General features: G+C 37.3%; 1 non-coding gene across 1 annotated transcript; it reads left to right on the forward strand.

Moving 5' to 3' along the window:
• The first annotated feature begins 3106 nt into the window (after positions 1 to 3106).
• LOC117094147 lies at positions 3107 to 3213 on the forward strand. Its single transcript, XR_004441455.1, has one exon. It is a non-coding gene; the product is annotated as a U6 spliceosomal RNA (small nuclear RNA).
• The last annotated feature ends 8287 nt before the right edge of the window (positions 3214 to 11500 follow it).

Here is an 11500-nt window from a genome sequence, read left to right on the forward strand (position 1 = left end):
TTGGTTCTCTAGCTCTTTTACTTGTGTCGTTAGGTTCTTAATTTGAGATCTTTCTAGCTTTTTGATGTGTGCATTTAGTGCTATAAATTTCCCTCTTAACACTGCTTTAGCTGCATCCCAGAGATTCTGGTACACTGTCTCTCTGTTCTCATTGGTTTCAAAGAACTTCTTGATTTCTGCCTTAATTTCATTATTTACTCATGAGTCATTTAGGAACAGGTTGTTCAATTTCCATGTAGTTGTGTGTTTTTGAGTAAACTTCTTAGTCTTGAGATCTAATTTGATTGTGCTGTGGTCTGAGAGATTGTTATGATTTCAGTTCTTTTGCATTTGTTGAGGAGTGTTTTACTTCCAATTATGTGATCAGTTTTACTGTATGTGTCATGTGGTGATGAGAAGAATGTATATTCTCTTGGCTTTGGATGGAGAGTTCTGTAGATATCCATCAGGTCCATTTGATCCTGATCTAAGGTCTCAAATATGTGTGTTAATTTTCTGTTTCAATGATCTGTCTAATATTGTCAGTGGGGTGTTGAGGTCTCACACTATTATTGTGTGGGAGTCTAAGTCTCTTTGTAGTTCTCTAAAAACTTGTTTTATGAATGTGGATACTCCTGTATTGGGTGCTCATATATTTAGGATAATTAGGTATTCTTGTTGAATTGAACCCTTTACCATTATATAATGCCCCTCTTTGTCTTTTTTGACCTTTGTTGGTTTAAAGTCTGTTTTGTCAAAAACTAGGATTGTGACCCCTGCTTTTTTCATTTACTTGGTAAATGTTCTGTATCCTTTTATTTTTATCCTATGTCTCTCTTTGCATGTGAGATGGGTCTCTTGAAGACAGCATACTGATGGGTCTTGACTCTTTATCCAGTTTGCCATTCTGTGTCTTTTAATTGGGGCATTTAGCCCATTTACATATAAATTTAATATTCTTTTGTGTAAATTTGACCCTGTCATCATGATGCTAGCTGGTTATTTTATGGCCTTGTTTATGTGATTGCTTTCATAGTGTCACTGATCTGGGTACTTCAATGCATTTTTGTAATGACTGGTAATGGGTTTTCTTTTCCATATTTAGTGCTTCCTTCAGGAGCTCTTGCAATGCAGGTCTGTTGGTAATGAATTACCTCAGAATTTGCTTGTCTGAAAAACATCTTATTTCTCCTTTGCTTATGAAGCTTAGTTTGCTGGATATGAAATTCTGGATTGGAAATTCTTTTCTTTAAGAACGTTGAATATTGGCTCCCCAAATCTTCTAGTTTGTAGGGTCTCTGCTGAGAAGTCTGCTGTTAGTCTGATGTGCTTTCCTTTGTATGTTACCTGACCTTTCTGTCTGGCAGCCTTAGTATTTTTTCTTTCATTTTGACCTTAGGGAATCTCATGTTTATGTGTGTTGAGGTTGATCTTCTCATGGAGTATCTTACTAGGGTTCTCTGGAACTCCCACCTTGCTGGGATTCCAGGAGCCGGAGACTGTAAAACTCCTGGGCCTCTGTGTGTGCTTGAGTGACTGCTCTGCTGAGACTCTGCTCAGTGCTGTGAATCAAACCCAAGGCTCTGGTGGTGTGAGCTTATGAGGGGATCTCCAGATCTGTGGGTTGCAAAGATCCATAGGAGAAGTGTGATTTCCCGGGTGGGGTTGCACAATCACTCTCTGCTTCCCTTGGCTGGGGGTGAGGGTTCCTTTGGCTCCATGCAGCTCCTGGATGCCATTGCCTCACCCTACTTTTCTTCATTTTCTGTGGGTTGAGTTGATTGCCTAGTCGGTTCCAACTAGAGAACCTGGATATTTCATTTGAAGGTGCTGAATTCACTTGTCGTTTTCATTTCTCTCCTTGAGAGCCATGAACCACAGCTGTTTCTAATTGGTACTGATATAATATTTTTAAAGGGTTTGGCACATAGCGCTATATAATTAACTGTTGTCTGGTAAATGACATAAACTTTCTGATTGCTTGCCTGTTGTTTGGTGAACATTTACCTATCTGTTAAGATGTTGCTTATGTCTCTGGAAAAAACAAACTTAGGTATTGTGCTTTCATAGTGCTTGTTACATCTTCAATTAAGCATTTATCACGTTATCATTTAAGTATGTATTTATCTTTTCAGTTAGGCCATGCCAAATATAGAGGTTATGCATTTTTCACTGTAGTACCCAGTCTCCAAAATAAAACAGCATCTGGCACATAGCAGGCACTCAAATACTTTTTTTTTTCCTTAGTGTGGTATGCAAAGCCTTCCTATGACTTGCCTCAACTGTGTGGCCTTGTGTTTCATTACTGCCTACCTCTGGATCTTTGCATTAGAAAAGTCCCATGCACTTCTATAATATGTCATGCTCTTTTATGCCTTGTTTCCATCCCCACTTTTATGGTATGATTGTGTGACTGCTGTACTCACTGCCTAATCAACCCTTACTGTAATTCCCCAGGCCCACACAAGCACACATACACTTGACTAACTCCTACCTGCCCTACAATAATAAACCCAAACTCCATATTCTCCAGACTGCCTCTTGGTTAGGACTCTCTGTTTGGGGATGCCTCTTATATGTTGCCATTTGTACCCTCTGCATGTAACAATAACCAATATTTCAGGCATTGGCCTAAGCACTTCCCTATACTAACTCATTTAATCTTCACAATAACATTATCAAGTAGCAACTATTAGTATCTACAGTTTCAAATGAGAACCAGAGACTCAGAGAGGCTGAATAACTTCTTCAAGTGGCAAGTGGCATACAAGAATCAAAACCAGACAGTCTGATTTCAGAGTCTGTACTCTTAAGACCTTTCTGTTCTACTTCCTCCACAATAATGCATAATGTCTTTATCATAGCACTCATTATCCATCACTGGAATTTCTAATTTTCTTTTCTTCTATGCAAGCACAGATGAAACACACTGTATTCAATGCCAAGGAGTTAGAAGATAGATAAATACATCTGGAAGCCACGTAGTTAGCTAGATTTCAGGACATAAGCGGGGAGAGGGGAGGGATAGCATTAGGAGATATACCTAATGTAAATGACGAGTTAATAGGTGCAGCACACCAACATGACACATGAATACATATGTAACAAACCTGCACGTTGTGCACATGTACCCTAGAACTTAGCACATACACTAAAATTGGAATGATACAGAGAAGATTAGCATGGCCCCTGCACAAGGATGACATGCAAATTCGTGAAGCGTTCCATATTAAAAAAAAAAAGTATAATAATAATAATAATAAAAAGAAACAGATCTTGAAGAAGCAATTGCTTGTGTGCAAGGTAGCAGCAGCAGAACAGACAAGGTTGGGTGCGCAGAGTGCTAACTAGACTGACATGAATCCTGAGTGGTTAGAGGAAGGTGAGATGAGGTGATTATAGCTCAGGTGATGATGAAGGGCAAGAGTTTACATTGGAAAATGTTGGGGACTAAAAGCCACAGGAAGGCAGTGATGTAATGTGATATGTGAAGTCTAAGAAAGTTTGCAGTAGCAGTACTTTGCATGTTCTGGGACAATATACACTGGCAAAGGGAAAAGGAAAGTGAAGCAATTAACTGGAGAATTTAAAAAATATAAGTGGGCCAGGCGCAGTGGCTCATGCCTGTAATCCCAGCACTTTGGGAGGCTGAGGTGGGCAGATCACGAGGTCAGGAGGTCGAGACCATCCTGTGAATAGTGAAACCCTGTCTCTACTAAAAATACAAAGAATTAGCCAGGCACGATGGCGGGCGCCTGTAGTCCCAGCTACTCGGGAGGCTGAGGTGGGAGAATGGGGTGAACCCGGGAGGCGGAGCTTGCAGTGAGAGGAGATAGTGCCGCTGCACTCCAGCCAGGGCGACAGAGCGAGACTTGTCTCAAAAAAATAAAATAAAATAAAATAAAATAAAAAATAAGTGGACATATGGATAATTCAGGTAGGTATCACCTTTTCTATGGTAATGCTGGAATGGCCAGATGCCCCCCCATGAGCAGCTGGTAAGTTTTCTTATATCAACAAGCACAACATATGTTAATTCAGTGTTTCCAATACATCAACTTCTTTTACAAGTTGTTTTGTCATATCCATGTACTCTTTGTAATTTATATTAATATTTGTATTTAAATCGATTTAGATCTTAGAAAGCATATACTTTTTTAAAGGAAACATTATAGAAATAAAAAACCATTTGCTTCTCTTAAAAAGAAGATAAAAGTAGTTAAGACAAAGATATTGATCATAAACCATATAAATCATCTCATATATTATGAGTAATACACATACTATGGTTTGGAAAAGATTGCATTATTTCTTTAGATTGATATATAAGTATTTTCATTGTTTTGTAAGTCAGGCAAGCAAAGTTAGGGGAAATGAAGTTGGTGCTTAAGGTCACACTGTTGCTCACAGACAGTGTTAGGACAAATACCCAGGTTGTCTGCTCTAATCTGGTATCTATTATGGCCCCAAAGAAGGCAATTGCTAAGTAGGGCCCTGAAAAGACAAAACTAAAGCAGGGTGGGTAGAAGTGTGCTCCCAGTGTGACGAGGGAGCAGGGTGATGGCATTGGGACCTGGCCAGATAAAGAGGCCCTGGGCTAAATATCCTAGGTGACCCTCAATGAGAAAGATTTCTGGGAATACAGCTTGATATTGGAGTCTCCATCCTCACATCCACCCATCCCTGGCCACTTAGATTCAATTCTGTTCTGAAACCAATAGTAGGACTAGAAATCATTTCCAGCCTGGAAGGCTCTTGGAAGCCCTGAGGATAGCCTATACCTATTTAGAAATTTTTATCTCCTAACTAACGGTGGTTCTGTGAGAGGAATCTTTGGGATTAAAACAGAGGCAAAGCCTCTGGATGAGCCTCCATCAAGTGCTGGTCCTCCAGCTTTTTTCCATGGTGCTTTGAGAATCCATCTAGTGACATCCAATCTGTAAACTTCATAGAGCACAAGAAATATGGGATGGCCTCAGTCTGGGATAGAAGAAATAAGATTTTAGGAAGTGCCTGAGGGAGTCCAAGTCCTAGGAACAATGCTAATAACCATATATCAAAGGAGAATTAAATGGCACATTCCTTAGAGTTACACATTAAATATTTAATTAAGTATGTAGTAGAAGCTAAATAAATGCTTATTAGGAAAATATAACAGTTTTTGAGGTCCTTTTCTCAATGGAAGATTATATACTCAGTTGAACCTACCTTTTTAATAGGTAACAATGGTTCAGTATTGGTAATTTCATATAGTTCAACTTAATACTTTGGTGGAAAGCGTGAGTTGGGCATTGTAGACTCTTGTAGACTCCTGTCATAACTCTGTAACAAAGTTATTAAATTTGGTCAAACCACATGACTTTTCTGGTTCACAGTTTCTTCCACTCTGATATTGAGATTGGAATAAACCATTCCAACTTAGACATTTGTTTGATTAATTAAATTGGAAAACAAAATATTTCCATTCCCACAGGGATCTCTCCTGTTGCCCTTATATAAACATACCTACTTCTCTCCTATCATCACCTAGTCTTTAGCCCCTAGAACTACTATAATAGCTTTTTCTTTTTTTTGAAACATAGTCTCACTCTGTTGCCCAGGTTAGAGTGCAATGGCACAATCTCAGCTCACTGCAACCTCCGCCTCCTGGGTTCAAGTGATTCTCCTGCCTCAGCCTCCCCAGTAGCTGGAATTACAGGCATGTGCCACCATATCTGGCTAATTGTTGTATTTTTAGCAGAGATGGGTTTTCACCATGTTGGTCAGGCTGGTTTTGAACTCCTGACCTCAGGTGATCCACCCACCTCAACCTCCCAAAGTGCTGAGATTACAGGTGTAAGCCACCATGCCTGGCCTATAATAATTTTTTTCATTTCAAGAATGTTGTATACTCTATTTGAGGAGAATTGACATCTTTAGTATGTCGAGTCTTCCAATCTCTTTTTTTTCTGCAGACTTCCTAGAAGTTTGTCAATTTAATTGACCTTTGTCAAAAGCCATCCCTTTGTTTTATTTACTTTTCTTTATTATTTTTCTATCTTCAGTTTCATTGATTTCTGCTCTTATTTTTGGTTTTTCCTTCCTTCTGCTTGCTTTGAGTTTATTTCATCTCTGTTTTTTAGGATCTTGAGATGGAATTTACATTTTTTTTTTAAAGAAATTCTCTTTTTTCTAATGTACACATTTAGTGCTATAAATTACCCTCTCAGTGTGGTTTGGCTGTCACTCAAAAGTTTTTATATGTTGTGTTTTCATTAAAAATTTTCTTTGAGATTTCCTATTTGACCCATGAATTATTTAGGCATGTGTTGTTTGGTTTACAAATGTTTGGTAAATTTTTTTGCTATCTTTCTGTTACTGATTTATAGTTTGATGCCACTGTTATCAGGGAATGCACTCTGTATGATTTCAATTCTTTTACATTTGTGTAAAAGAATTTACACATTTATGGCCAAGGATATGGTCTACTTTGGAATATATTCCATGGGCACTTGAAAAGAATTCACATTCTGATGTTGGATGAAGTGTTCTATAAGTGCTGATAAAATTCTGTAGTTGTTGTAGTAATTTAGCGTTGTTGAAGATGCTTGTTGATTTTCTGTCCAGTTGTTCTATCAGTTGTTTAGCTACTCAAGTTTACACCTGTAATTGTGGATTTGCCTAGTTCTCCTTTAAGTTCTGTCAGTTTGCTCTTCTTGATAGATTGATTATTTTATTAATATATTATATTCTTCCTTGCTTCTTGTAATTTTCTTTGCTCCAAAGTCTACCCTATCTGATGTTAATATTGCTGCTCTTGTTTTTCTTTGATTCATATTTGTAGAATATGTTTTTCTCTGTCATTTTACTTTGAACTTGACTATATTGTTATATTGAAAGAATGTTTCTTATAGACAGCACACAGTTAGGTGATTTTTAAAAATCCACACTGTTTTTTAATTGGTGTATTTTAATAATTTATGTATGATGTAATGATTGTTATGCTAGGGCTAAGTCTGCCATTTTAGTTTTTGTTTTCTGTTTGTCCTCTCTGTTTTCTGTTTCTCTGTTTTCTTTTTCTTGTCTACAGTGGATTATTTGGAAATTTTTAGAATTCCATTTTGGTTTGTCTATATCGTCTTTGAGTGCATCTCATTGTAAAGCTTTTTTTTTGGTGTTTTCCCTATTTACTACATTATATATACACAACTTATCGCAGTTTACTGATGCTATCATTTTATCAGCTTGAATGAAGTATGGAAACCATACCTTTCTTATATCCTTTTACCCTCTCCAGTGTATAGTTGTTTAACATATTTATTTTTTTATATATTTAGAACCACATCAGATAGTGCTGCAATTTTTGCTCCAATTGTCAAAAATAGTTTAGAACTAAACTCAAGAAAACAAGAAAAACCTACTATTTTAATCCACATTTTTGCTTACTGTGTTCCTTTTTTCCCCTGAATCCCAAAGTTCTTTTATTACCTCCTTTCTGTTTAAGGAATTTCTTTTAGGCATTCTTTCAGCACATATTTTCTCATGACAAATTCTTAGTTTTCTTTCACCAGAGAATGTCCCGATTTCTCCTTCATTCCAGAAGGACGGCCTCTTTAGGTTTAGAATTCTGAGTTGATACTTTTCTTTCACTACTCTGGTTTCTAATGAAAAATTCGTTGTCATTCTAATTGGTTTTCTCTTATAGGGAAGGTGTCTTTTTTTTTTTTTTTCTGGCTGCTTTCAAGGTTTTTTTTTTTTTTTCTTCTGTGCTTAGTGTTCAGAAATTTGATTATGTTGTGTCTTGGCTTTAACTTCTTTGAATTTATCCTATCTGGATTTATTCTGCTTCTTGAGTGGATAGGTTTACATTCCTTACTAAATTTGGCATGCTTTTAGCTATTATTTCTTCAAATACTTTTCAGCCCTGTTGTATCTTTCTTCTCTCTTTTCAGGATTCCAATAACACAAATGTTGGATCTTATAGTCCTACTAGTGTCTTGGGTCTGTTACTTTAAAAAAAAATAGTATTTTTTTTCTCTTGTTCAGATTGCATAATTTCTATTGTTTTATCTTTTAGTTTACAGATTGTTTCCTCTGTTCTCTCCATGCTGTTGTTGAGTGCATCTGCTGAGCTTTGTATTTTTTTTTTTTGAGATAGAATCTCGATCTGTTGCCCAGGCTGGAGTGCAGTGGTGTGATCTTGGCTTACTGTAACCTCTGCCTCGCAGGTTCAAGCAATTCTCCTGCCTCAGCCTCCCAAACAGCTGGAATTACAGGCATGCACCACCATGCCTGGCTAATTTTTGTATTTTTAATAGAGATGGGGTTTCACAGTGTCGGCCAGGCTGGTCTTAAACTCCTGACCTCAGGTGATCTGCCCTCCTTGGCCTCCTAAAGTGCTGGAGTTATAGGCGTGAGCCACCATGCCTATCCAGCTTTTTATTCAGCTATCGTATTTTTCATTTGGTTCTTCTTTACATCTTTTATTTCTTTGATGAGGCTCTCTGTTTTTTCATTCATTTCAAATTTATTCATAATTACTAATATATTTTTATGATTCTGCTTTAAATCCTTTGTCAGATAATTCTACCTTCTCTGTCATCTTGGTGTTGGCATTTAGTGATGACCTTCTTTTTTCATTCAGTTTAAGATCTGTTTCCTTTTCTTTCGTTTCTTTTTTTTTTTTTTTTTTTTGGCGTGTGTTTTTTTTTAAATTGGAAACTGAATATTTTTGTATTTTGCTCCAAGACTCTGGATCTTATTTAAACCTTTAGTTTTAGCATGAGTTCTCTGGCATTGCTCCAGCAATGGAAGAGAGCGTGCCTCCTCATTACTACCACATAAAAGTTCCCCACTTGGGCTCAAATTAAACCAAAAAGTGGAGCTTCTCGTTACTGCTGGGTAGAGGTAGGAGTTCTGGCTCCCCGCATGGTCCTTAATGACACTGCAGGAGGAAGAAAAGCAAACATGTTTATTACTGGTCAGTAGAAATAAAGTTTCTGGTTCCTACTTGGTCCTCTTTGACACCACTACTGTGGAAATGGTGGGACATCTCATTATAACCTAGTGAGGATGGAAGTTTAGGCTTTCCTTTCACCTTTTGCTGGTGTGGGTACAAATGGGATCACAATGTCCTGTGGTGTTTGGCTAGAGTAGAACAGTTACTGTCTGAAAGTTTTCTGTCTTACTTGGTTGCTTCTTTTCTGGTCCCTTAGCTTCAGGGAGAAGATTTTTGATGGGGCTTTTGTTTGTTTGTTTGTTTGTTTTGTTATGACACATTGGCATTTCCAGGTTGTGGTCTTTTTCACCTCCATGTCTGGGACATATGAGGCAAAACAGTACTCAAAGAATTCACCAAGACACTCTTTCTTGGGTCCAGATGTCCTTAGCCTTCTTTTTGCTTTTCAGTCTTATGATCTTCATTTTACATATAATGTCCAGTTGTGCTCAGTGGGAGGAATAGCAAAAAGTATAGGTACTCTATTTTCCCAGAAGTAGAAGTCTCAGAGAATATAGTATTTTAAAAGGATCTTTGGTAATCCAAACACATTTATGAGATGAAGGAAATATAAGGTTATTTTAAGCTCCAGCCATCCATCTTATTTTGCAATTCTGAGGATCACAGACTGCCTAAATGACTGACTTACTGACCAACTAACTGATTAATAATAAACCTTCTGCACATTCATCAATAAAAGAAATAATAAATGACTAGGCATCAGGGATAGAGTTGATAGCCAGTGACTGATGCTGAGGCTTATAAAGGCTATTCTTTTCCTCTATAAAAATGTTTTTACATTATCTAACAAAAACGATTGAAATTCTAGATGCTGTGTACTATGAATTTTCCTCTATTTACTTTCAAGTTCTCCTAGTCATTATGGGTTTAAGAGATAAAAGAAATAAAGTTTGCTGAAAATTACCCTATTTACTTTTAGTCTGAAGTTTTATTCATGAGTGAAAGGAAATCTGGTGGCTCTTCACTCTTTTGACAGATACATTTTTTTTTTTTTAGCTATTTAGCTTTACTTCATTGTTTAGATACATCCACAAGGTAGGAGCATAAAAATTAGAGGGCGGTATTCTGACCCCCTCTTCATAGTATTACAGTAGTATAAACTTGGTAAAATTTGACTGATGAATTATTGAGGCTATCCACAAACTGTCTCAGCTTTCCAGTGGCATAGACGAATCATACAATGCTAGCTGGAGGTCATATTCTGTCCTCAGTATTGGAGAAACAGTAATTTGGCAATGGTGCAGAGAAGTAACTGCTCTGCAATGGTAATCAGTGTCTGTTAATGACTCAAAATGCGATTAGCAGAGGTAATTTTTGATAATTTGAGTGAATGAAAGCCATCTTCTTCCCCAGCAGGCCACAGGAAATAGGTGTGGGATTATCAGGCTGGCAGGCACAGTCATTCCGGTAACTTTGATGGTTATTGAAATTGTGTGTGAAGCTCTCAATGAGTTTTTCAAAATGATCCTCATAATAACAACAGATAAAACATATTATCTGAAGAGGCCAAGACCAAAGAATCACAATGTTTCACAAAATTTGTTAGTGAAAACAAATCATTCCTGGAAACTCCAACAAACGGCAAATCACTCTTGGCAGTAAATGCTCAATAACATGGCATTGCCAGAAACAATTATCTACAGTTCACACTCCAGCTAGCAAATCATCCCAGCCTCTTGTCAAGTGGGGACCAGAGTCATGCTTCATTAATTGCGACAGTTTGACTATAACAAAGAACAGCAGACATGGAATAATAAAAAATAAGTATTGTTATTTTATATTTTCCAATAAACCCAACAGCCGTGATGTAATATTGTTATTGTTTGCAAAATGCTATTTTTTTCTCTGACCAGAATTTCTGGATAGATTTTGGAAGTGTGAAGGTGATGTGGAGAATGCATAAGAAGCTTGCTCTAATTGTTACCTTCCTAGACACTTTAGTGATAGAACAGGACTTGTTGACACTTTATAGTCCAGGTTTAAAAAATAAAAAGATTCGTTTTTTTCTCCATGATGCATCAGTTACACACATGCTCACTATTGAGCCCCTTATTTCTCTGTCTCTCTGTTCATATATCTATTCAGTAATTCTTGCATCCATCTATTGACTCACTCACATACCCACCCATCCATTTGCCTATTCATCTACCCATCACCCATTCACCCACCCATCCACCCACACATCCACCCATTTATCTACCTAGCCACCCCATCACCCATCCATCCATTAACCTACTTGCCAAACTATCCATCCACCCATTTATCCATCCATCGATCCATCATCAATCCATCCATTCATCCATCCATCTTTCCTAGTATCTTTCTCTCTAGTCAGAAAAAAACAAGATAGTAAGGGAAGAGAAGGAAAATAAAGGGAAGAAAATGTATTTTAAAAGGCTAGAAAAAAAGAAGGGAGGGAGAACAGCATGATGAAATGAAAGAAATATTATACCTGGATTCAGGATATGTTCTCTTTTTCTCCACCACTTCCTGCAATGTGAATGATGACGGGTTTCTTGTCAT

Source organism: Trachypithecus francoisi, unplaced genomic scaffold, assembly GCF_009764315.1.
Source record: "Trachypithecus francoisi isolate TF-2019V2 unplaced genomic scaffold, Tfra_2.0 Lachesis_group12, whole genome shotgun sequence".
Taxonomy (NCBI): domain Eukaryota; kingdom Metazoa; phylum Chordata; class Mammalia; order Primates; family Cercopithecidae; genus Trachypithecus; species Trachypithecus francoisi.